The sequence below is a fragment of the Helianthus annuus genome, chromosome 2 (assembly GCF_002127325.2).
Source record: "Helianthus annuus cultivar XRQ/B chromosome 2, HanXRQr2.0-SUNRISE, whole genome shotgun sequence".
In the NCBI taxonomy this organism is placed as follows: domain Eukaryota; kingdom Viridiplantae; phylum Streptophyta; class Magnoliopsida; order Asterales; family Asteraceae; genus Helianthus; species Helianthus annuus.
The window spans coordinates 44,680,457-44,691,882 of record NC_035434.2 but is presented as its reverse complement, the minus strand read 5'-3'; the positions used below and the strand labels follow the sequence as shown (position 1 = coordinate 44,691,882).

General features: G+C 35.7%; 1 long non-coding RNA gene and 1 pseudogene across 1 annotated transcript; both read left to right on the top strand.

Moving 5' to 3' along the window:
* The first annotated feature begins 1,831 nt into the window (after positions 1 to 1,831).
* On the top strand, positions 1,832 to 2,704 carry LOC110888740 (annotated as a pseudogene).
* Positions 2,705 to 5,251: 2,547 nt separating this feature from the next.
* Positions 5,252 to 11,001, top strand: LOC110914257. The gene is made up of 3 exons (XR_002578453.2): positions 5,252 to 5,743; positions 5,819 to 6,208; positions 10,792 to 11,001. It is a non-coding gene; the product is annotated as an uncharacterized LOC110914257 (long non-coding RNA).
* Positions 11,002 to 11,426: the final 425 nt, after the last annotated feature.

The window sequence follows — 11,426 nt, the reverse complement described above, 5'->3', positions numbered from 1 at the left end:
CAAAGAAACGATATTAAGTCTTAACAAGAAGTACTGAAAGACTAGTACACGAAACAAATGATTAAACCTAAGTGTCTTAACAAGGTAGGACACTTGTAGGTCGGAGACGATTTATTAATATCGAGCATTGCTAGCAGTTTCACGGAATGCAAGTAGTGAGTTTCACGGCCCCTCTTTTAATTTCTTTTGTTTTCAAAAACTAGGGGGAGTTAAGTGTTTATACAACGGTATGGTAGTTAGGGAATGAAATAAACTAGATCATTATGTGTGCATAAGTGGTAGTGCATTTAGTAAGCTTTACCGTTGAGCAATTGGATAGATCTACCGAGTCTGGGCAAGCTCCACTCCTGGTCCTCAGTACCACTAGTTGCGCGTCACTAGGATTGACTGATTCGGTACGAGAGAACGAACATTGTCAAGGTTTGATTACTAGTTTATGTCGACACATACGTTAATGTCCTAGAAAAACATTGATTAATCAACGAAATTCAAAGACACTATGCATACAGGTTTTAGTATAAAGTTTATCAAATGTTTTAGAGATTCATTTCTGTCAAGCAAAACTTGTGAACTCACCGACATTATGTTGACGTTTTACTTAACATGTATCTTAGGGAAATGAAAGACGTTGCATAATATTGGAAGTGAAGGGCTAAGATTACAAGAATGATGCCATTTTGAAGGTTTGCCTCATATCTTTCGCCTTTGTGCGGAATATACGGGCCAAAACCTAGACATTAAAACTATCGTTTGTTAAAATTCTTTTGTGAAACTTAAAGTACTTGGTTCATATATGTAAACAAAAATACTTTGGCTTTGTATCATCATTTCAAGTATTATATATATATATATATATAAAGGTAACCGCTAAAATGAGAAGCACCTTGAGTTGTAAGAGCCGTGAGAACTAGACCGTACGGGGCGAGGTGGACCAAATTTTTTTTTCATAAACGTAGTTGCGTGTATTATAAACACATTTGTAAAAAAAAATTCAAAAAAAGAAAGTCGTGTGTGTAGTTTTGAGCACCACAAGTTTGTGTTTATGGGTACCGTAAATCTAACCGTAAACACAAACTTGTGGTGCTCAAAACTACACACACGACATTTTTTTTTAATTTTTTTTACAAATGTGTTTATAATACACGCATCTACGTTTATGAAAAAAAATTTGGTCCACCTCGCCGCGGATCAAAAAGTTCTCACGGTTCTTACAACTCGATGTGGTTCTTATTTTAGCGCAATTATATATATATATATATATATATATATATATATATATATATATATATATATATATATATGGCATCGTTGCTTATTTTAAATCACGTAGACGTTTACACATCGAATGTGATGAAACCTTTCGTGGTCACACCTCGCGCATCCGCTACGAGCAGCGTGTGACATGAAATAATTATCTCCAAAACCTAAGGCAGATTCAGAGGTCCCCGTGCGGTAGCCAAGGATGTTGATTTTGTGAAACATAATCTTTTATTAGACCAGTTATAAAACCAAAATATATGATATCTTATGATAGGTGGTTATGGGGTTCTATTAGTTGTAATAATCAACTTACATTAACGTGTGTAGTGGTGAATCCTGTGGTTATGACGACTAAAAATGTTGTGAATACATTTTCGGGCCCAAAACACACTGGCAAACACCTACACATGATTATTAAAGATAAACTAAAAGAAAAAAAGACTTAACCAAGCATTAACAAATGTTGTGATTATGGCATTTGAAGTTAAATCTATGCAGCCTGTGATCTTCTCGAGTTACGGGGTATTTGTTTCATATAATATCGCCCAGTTTTCATTATAAGACATACTGATGGTTATGTTTGTTTGACCAGGTGAAGAAAAACCCGGATCTTGATGCCATGTTTTCTGATATATGCATTGGTACGTCGGCAGCCCCAGTCTATCTCCCTGCCCATAAATTCCAAACTAAAGATTCGGAAGGAAATATACTTAGGGAATTCAATCTTATCGATGGTGCAGTGATCGCAAATAATTCGGTTGGCAAAATATTTTAATAAATGCATATATGATCATTAATATAAAATTTATTTAATGAACAAACAAATCCATGTTATAAAGCATAAAAGTTAGCCTGAACACCTATATTTTTGCAGGTTTTGGTTGAGATAAGTGAAGTTACTAAGGAAATAATGTCAGGAAGTCCTGACTTATTCCCAATAAAACCAATAGAATATGGTCGGTTTCTAGTTTTGTCATTAGGCACAGGGACTTCAAGATCTCAAGAACATGATGCTACAGAGTGTTCTAAGTGGGGCGTTTTAGGGTGGCTAATTGCTGGTGGCTCGCATCCATTGATTGATATTTTTACTCAGGCTAGTGGCCATATAGTTAACTACCGTATCTCTACCGGCTTCCAAGCCCTTCATTCAGCAGAAAATTATCTCCGAATTTAGGTATTTTGTGAATATTTTTTCAAAGACAATTTTGATTTTAATAATATAAATTATATTTAACAAAATATGGTTACATCACAGGATGACACTTTAAGAGGTGACTTACAGAATCTTGTGAAAGTGGGAGAGAAGTTGTTGAAAAAACAAGTAAGCAGGGTGAATCTAGGCACATGCATATATGAGCCATATCATCATACTACTAACGAGATGGCTTTAAATAAGTACTTTTATCTTCAAATTATTTCATTATTATATTTTTCTTCTTTTTAGTACTTGTTTATTTTCTTATTGTCATCTTGCATTTTATAAAAAAAATGGTAGGTTTGCAGCAATACTCCATGAGGAGAAGAATGTTCCAAAAATGAGATCGCCACATACTAATAAAGGAGGTGATAATCAAGCAGTGTCGATGGAAAACCAAACTGCACGTTTGCCAAGAATGTCAATACTCTCACATCATGCTCTTCCAAATTTACAGAGCCTCAACACGAACTAAAATTCCTTTCAATATAACATAAAAAATAAATCCCTTGTTATTATTAGATTTTCTTTCTGAATATATCCTTTAATACTTTAAGAGGCATATGCCTCTATGCCTCTATCGAGTCTATTTAAGGTAACCAAATTATATTCTAGATTTTTTTTCAAACGCCAACTCACACACCCACTAGATCTAATCCTAAATCTACATCAAAGTCCACTACAAGACTAGAACCCTACATAACAGAAACACCATACTGCTAAACTACAAGCTCTTTGGTTCTTATATATTCCAATTAAAAGGTTATCGACCACTTGTTTGCTTATCTTTACTCGACCAATCATGATGCTTCTATTTTTTCTCATAACAGCATAAAGCTAGGCATAATATGCACCACAATACTTGTATAATAAATGTACATAAATGATATGGTTGGCTATGTTCATTAATTAGCCTTTAAGTCCAACTCGACCCATATAGACCATGAGACGTTAGAGATACTAATGTGACGAGTCATGGTAGGAATCATGGGCCCAAAAGGGTCCGTTGCATCCCAATCACCAGACTTAACATTTTTTATGTATAAATTTTATTTCCTTTAAGTAAAACATATTAAACCCTCTATTGTAACCGGTAGAGAATAGAACCTTATGATGGTTTCAACTAAAAGTTTTGCTTTCACCATTAACATGTTATATAACAAGTTAAAACATAGTTGAAAGGGTCAATTGTTTTGGGTATTGTCGGTTACTTGATTGTTTACTTTTCTTAAAATCCGAACCGGTTACCAACATAACAATTTAGCGAACCAATTACCCACATAACAACTTAGGGTATATGGTTCCGGTTTGGATGCAACTGAATTCAGAACATTAGCTTTTCAAAGTAAAAAAAAATAAAGGCATGTTGCTCACCTTGTATAAAGGGACAAATAAGGCATAACATGTTTTAAAGCTATTTGGTAACGATTATGTATGGCACATCCATAAATTGATATACCTGTTTATTGATACAAACAAGTCCACCATAAAATAAATATTTTACTATATAAATAATTTACTTTAGCATTAGCCTTTTTTTCCATTGATATTTTATTGCATACGTTATTTGACGTGGTTTAAAATGCTTGAACGGTTGCGTTGTTAACGTATTTAATCAATACTCATTTGTAAATGAGAATTATTAGTAACTATTTTTATTTATTAGTGAATATATGTACTAATTAGTGAAAATCCTATAATATTATAATTGTTTTACAAACATTATTTACATGTAATTTCTTTAACAAGATTTTGTACACCTTAACTTTGCACAACACTACTTTTATGAGAGCCAAACACGATTCTATTAGACCAACAGGTCATAATTTACTAGATACATAATTTACTTTATACTATATACATATAAAAAGTTGTTGGAAATTTGTGAAAATAACAATTTTCACAAATTTTGGAAATGCATTTTTCCTATTTTTGGACTAAAAATAAATATAAGAAACTGAAGGTTTTTATATATTTATTTGTGGGTTTGTGTTCTATGTTGGAAGAGCTTCACAACGAACTAAACCATGTCTTAAATGGAGCTAAGATGAATGAGAAATCGATGCTCAAAGTTTGGTGTTTGAAATATTGAATGCTAAAAAATTGAGAAAGTGGCACATTGTGCCACATAGGAGGATAGATGAAACTTAAAGGGGTATTTAAGTAGGAACACTTCTTCCTTATTGTTACATGAAGCACACACTAGTGTACTCGCGAAGTGTGCTAAGCACCCTATAAACCGCACATGCGCGCGCGTTGCGTGAGCGATGGGCGCTTTGATGGCGCACTTTGCACTTCGCCGCGTGGCAGCGAGCGCACGGTGCATGGAGCATGACCAGGCTTGTCTTCGCGCGCAGGCGCATGGACACTGATGTGACGTGCGTGCGCACCAAAGTGAGCCAATACGACACGACTGTGTGGCGTGATCGTATATGTTCACAAGTGACGTGGCGCACACGCGCACAAGTGTTGCATACATGCAAGCGCATGAAAGTGAGCCAACTTGGTGCACTCGCGCATGAGTGCTGCAGATCTGCGCGCACATGGAAGTTAGCGAAAACGGCACGCGTGCACCAGTTTGTCTTGCGCGTGCGCGCCGAAGCTTACAGACTTTAATGACAGAGTAGTTTCATTTCAACATTTGAAACAGACCAGTTGACGGTTTTGACTGAGAATTAAATGACGAATTAAAGTGCATTGAAGACATTTAATGCAATTCATTTCTCCCATTTAATTCATTTTTTCTGTTTCATCCAGACGTGCAGTATAAATAGGAGACCACCCTGCTGCAAAAGACACACCGAACAATACACCAACATATGCAACTTCTTCTCTGCAGAACCTTTATCTTGCTTCTTCTTGCTTCAAGGTACACCTTTGGGTTTTCGTCAAGTTCGGCAGCGTGTGACATGATATAATTATCTCAAAAACCAAAGCTAGATTCAGAGGTCGCATGGGGTAGCCAAGGATGTTAATTTTGTGAAACATAATCTTTTATTAGATCGGTTATAAAACCAAAATATATGATATCTTATGATAGGTGGTTATGGGGTTCTATTAGTTGTAATAATCAACTTATATTAATGTGTGTAGTGGTGAATCCTGTGGTTACGACCCCTAAAAGTGTTATGAATACTTTTTGGGGCCTAAAACACAATGGCAAACATCTACACATGATTATTAAAGATAAACCAAAAGAAAAAAGACTTAACGACGCATTAACAAATGTTGTTATTTACGGCATTTGATGTTAAATCTATGCAGCCTGTGATCTTCTCGAGTTACGAGGTATTTGTTTCACATAATATCGTCCAGTTTTCATTATAAGACATACCATACTGATAGTTATGTTTGTTTGACCAGGTGAAGAAAAACCCTGATCTTCATGCAAAGTTTTCTGATATATGCATTTGTACGTCGGCAGCCCCAGTATATCTCCCTGCCCATAAATTCCAAACTAAAGATTCAGAAGGAAATATACTTAGGGAATTCAATCTTATCGATGGTACAGTGATTGTATAATTGGTCTAGAACATGTAATTGAAAGAAATAACAAACCTGGAACCCGAATTGAAATTGCAAGTTTTGTGATTGGAACATGGATTAATCTCTGAATCGTATGAGAACTATCAGATAAACCTATTTGCGGGTTACACGCAATGATTTATCGGATTAGACAGAGATCACTCTTGTTGGAATTGAAATTGGTTGAATCTGTGAATGAGAATTGTGAAGAGCACACCAACACTAACCGTAAGTCTCTTTTTTCTTATGTTCTGTGTGCGTATCTATCCCATATATTGTTTTTGATCGAGAGGTCAGCCCTTTAAGTAGATTTCATATGTGGCCTTTTTATTATTTTTCCATAATCGACCAAAATTCCCAACAAATTAATTCACATGTCAAAATTTAAAGGGCAGACAATTCATGAGCCCAAAATATAATAACTTTAATGGACCATAACATCCATTAACGATTTCATGGACATCATCCATGTACTGTACTTTTAGCAAAATTAATAATATAAAATATGCTAAATGATTATTTAATTAAACAAACTAATATATTAAGAGGCCCTAATAACATTCGTGTTAAACGAGCCCGCACTCCCGCGTCACCTAATTCGATTAATCACGGAAGTTATTATCTCGATCAACAAGTTAATCCAATACCCTAAAATCCGTTAATAACACTAAAATTACCAAAATTCCTCCCCCATTTTAGTGGTATCCATGATTAACTTAACCATTCTCACAGAAACACAAACGTATGCATAATGAAAATGTCCTGAGGATTGAATTTTCTCACTTAGTATATTACACGTTACAAATATTAGAATAACAGGGTGTCTCTATGGATTGAACCCATGTTATCCATTTAAATACATGTAGGTAATATACATAAACGTTTACAAATCCAAATTCCACTTGACATAATGTTTTACTAGCATGTGTCCTAATCCTTCAAAGAATATATCAAAGCTCAAGTCCAAAGCTTCTTGAAGCGGCTAAACTTCATATTCTTATAGGTAGTTCATTACTCTTGCACCTGCACTGCAATTTATCAATGAACTACTAAGAAGTTCAACTTCAACCTACTTTATCTTGTAGTCTGAACACATACCTTGGGATGATTTGCTAATGTGTTCCAATATCGTTATGACAAGCTTTCCGCATTGAATTATGCATCTAATGTTGTATTAGATGGGAATTAGGTGTCTTGACATAAGATATTTAAAGTGGACTTTAAACCCATCCCTTTAGCTGATTTCTTCACCAGATCTCTTCCTAACCCTTTGGTTAGATGATCAGCTAAATTAAGCTCAGATCTAACAAACTCAACGGATATCACCCCATTCATGATTAATTCTCTAATTATACTATGTCTAACACCTAAGTGTCTAGACTTCCCATTGTACACTTGGCTATATGCCTTAGCCAATGTAGCTGCACTATCACACCTGATAGAGATTGGTGATATCGGTTTCGACCATAATGGAATCTCATAGATCAAATTTCTGAGCCACTCCGCTTCTTTACCAGCTGCAGCTAAAGCCACAAACTCAGAATCCATAGTTGAGTCAGTGATGCAAGTTTGTTTCTTTGAAGCCCAGGAGATAGCACCTCCACCAAGTAAGAACACCCATCCACTTGTGGAGGAATGATCTTCCTTATTGTTTATCCAACTCGCATCAGAGTACCCTTCTATAACTGAAGGAAAACCTGAATAGCATAAACCAAAGTGCATGGTTCCTTTTAGGTACTTAAGCAGTCTGTTCACTGCTTGCCAGTGTTGAGCACTAGGATTACTAGTAAATCTGCTCAACTTACCCACAACATAAGCTATGTCAGGCCTTGTGTTAATCATAGCATACATCAAGCATCCAATGACCTTAGAATACTCTAATTATGAAACTGAATCACCAGAATTGGGCATTAACCAGATGCTAGGATCTAGAGGAGTGCTCACAGGAGAACAATTATAATGATTGAATTTCTTCAACACTTTCTCAATGTAATGAGACTGTGACATGGTTATACCATTGTTACTCCTTTTAATCCTTATTCCAAGGATCACATCCGCCTCCCCCATATCCTTCATTTCAAAATTCAAAGACAACAATTTCTTTGTCTTATCAACCTGATCTTGGTCAGTGCCAAAGATCAACATATCATCTACATATAGACAAATAATCACTCCTTTACTAGAGGATTCAAATCTACTGTAGACACACTTATCAGCCTGGTTTAGAAGAAAACCATGAGATAAGATCACTTCATCAAATTTTTGATGCCACTGCTTAGGTGCTTGTTTTAAACCATATAATGATTTGACGAGTTTACACACCTTGTGCTCTTGTCCAGGTAATACAAAACCCTCAGGTTGTTTCATGTATACCTCTTCATCTAATTCACCATTCAAGAACGCGGTCTTGACATCCATTTGGTGAATTACCAAGTTATGAATTGACGCAAGAGCTAAAAGAAGCCTTATGGTGGAAATTCTTGCAACAGGAGCATAAGTATCAAAGAAATCTATTCCTTCCTTTTCTCTAAAGCCTTGGCTAACCAACCTGGCTTTAAATTTATCTATGCTACCATCAACTTTCATCTTTCTTTTAAAAATCCATTTGCAACCCAAAGGTTTGCAACCAGGAGGCAAATCAGTCAATTTCCATGTATTATTATGCATGATAGAATCCATCTCATCTTGGATGGCTTCTTTCCAGAAAGCAACATCCCTAGATGCCATTGCCTGACTGTATGTCTTAGGGTCCTCCTCAATATTGAAACAATATTGATACTGATGTTCAACCCCATTCCTGCTTCTTTCCACCAAATAAAGATGAAAGTCAGAGCCAAAAGACTTGGCTTTCCTGACCCTAGTACCTTTCCTAGGTTCAATACTAGTAGATGGTACATCTTTGGTACCAGCAGAGTTATTACCAAACTCAGTTAAAGTTGATGTTTTCAAACTATAAGGCATGTCCTTTAGTCTAGGCATAGAAGAAAATCTATCCTCATTGCCAAAATCAGCAGTTCTTGATTCAATCAAAGTGTGAACAGAAACATAGTCATTTGGTTCTGTAACATAGAACCTATGAACAGGGGAATGCTCACCATACCCAATAAAGATGCAATCAATGCCTCTTTCACCTATGTTTCTCAATTTTGGTTCAGTAAGCTTTACAACAGCTCTACAACCCTAAACTCTAAGATGACTCAAGTTTGGTGCCTTTTTGTACCAGAGTTCATATGGGGTTACTTTAGACTTTTTATTAGGAACTCTATTCAACAAATAACAGGCTGTTAACATAGCCTCACCCCAGAAACCTTCACTTAACCCAGAATAGGACAACATGGAATTAACCATTTCTTTCAAAATCCTATTCTTTTTCTCTGATACACCATTTTGTTGTAGTGTATAGGGAGAAGTGGTTTGATGTATTATACTAGTAGACTGAAAGTAAACTGGATCATAATACTCACCACCTCTATCAGTACGAAGGTTCTTTATCAGACAACTTTGATGTCGCTCTACCTCTTGTTTATAAATTTTGAATTTATCAAGAGCTTCATCTTTTGAATGCAACAAATAGACACAACAAAACCTAGAGGCATCATCAATAAAAGTAACTACATACTTTTTGTTTCCAAGTGAGGGCGTACTATGAAAGTCACATAAATCAGAATGAATTAATTCTAATACCTTAGAATCCCTTTTAACACCTTTAAACGGTTTCCTAGTAATTTTAGTCAGTTTGCAAGTATGACATTTACTAGAGTTTTGCATGTCAAAGGCAGGTATTAGGCTCATTTTAGACATATCTTTCATCCTATAATAATTAACATGACCTAATCTAGCATGCCATAAACGTGAATCATTCTCAACATTACTAGAAGATGTAGATGCCATGCATACAGATTTAATAGCAGACGGGACATTGATATTAAGCATGAACATGCCATTATATAAATACCCAAATCCAACAAAGGTTCCATGTCGAGATAAGATAAACTTATCTGACTCAATAGCTTGTTTATAACCATAATTGTTTAATACAATTCCAGATAAGAGATTCTTTCGAATCCCTGGTACATACAACACATTATCTAAAAATAGATGTTTTCCAGAAGTAAACACAAGTCTAACTTTTCCAACTCCTTTGATGGGCTCGGTTGCAATATTTACCATCCTTAGTGCAGATCCATCTTCAATTGGTTCGAATTCCTCAAACCATTTGAGATCCTTGCAAACGTGACCCGTAGCACCCGAGTCTACCCACCATGCAAGCATGTCATCTTGTACATAAAAGGACTCAGAAATAAACGATACATAATTCTTAACCAAATTATGTTTACAAACCATTGGACTTTTTGAGTCCAATAACAAACCCGAAGACTGTGTTTCATTTATTTCACACCCAGAGGGATTTTTCCCGACTTGTACACTTCTAGTAATTTGGCCCAATTGCCCCATGTGTGTACCACCACAGCCAACGGGCTGCACCTTTGTATTAAATTTGTTTGATTTAGAAACATTACCTTTTATTTGTTTATTATTCAAATCATAAAATAAATTTTGTTTATTTAAATCAAATCCAATTTTTGCGTTTTGTAAATATTTAACATGTCCCGAATGACTAATTGGCTCAACTACAAAACTCATAGGTTTTGTCAAACTTAAAGAAGAATTAGTAAGCGTACCTTGTAAAGAATTTAGATCTTTTGTTGGGATTGAACCCTACCAGGGGAACAGATAATGAAAGCCAAAACCGGATCACTAAAGTGGATTAATCATAAGCGGCTGTTTACATTAAGCTTTCCCCTTGACAGTGAATCCAACATCTGATATGCTCCAAGTACTGCCCTTATCAACAACTGCTGATCCTGTAAACTACTGTTAAGCCAAAGCACTGATGAAGTTTAAAGGTTGAAGTTCAATCTCCTAACGGAATCCAAGTACTGCTGAAGAGTTAAAGCACTGCCCATTCAAGGCCTGATCACCCTTTGAAGAAAGCACTGTTGCTCAAACAACAGTGGTTGACTACATCAGTGGAATGAAGAGTCAGTGTTTATACATCAGTGTTTAGAATGCAATCAGTGTCTGTATGGTCAGTTGTTGTAGAACAGTAGATAGAGTTTGTTAGTTTGTTAGATGTCACTTTCATGGTGACGTCAGCTGAGATGCCTCAGTGGTTTGGTTTGCCTATAAATGGAACAGTACTCTGTACTGTTACATTTGATCGTTTTGGGTGAGTCCTTCTCCTCAATTCAATCCTTTCATCTTGTGCAACCAACCTTGGAGTATCAGGCTGAGGGGGAGCTTAGTTTTGTAAGCATGCTTTGTAATCTTTTGACTTAATTGTAATCATTCAGCTTGAAGTGAAGCAAGTGTTTATCAAAACTATTTTCTCTTTTAATTGTGTTTACAAAGTTTGTTGTTCATTTCCGCTGCACTTAAACTCTGT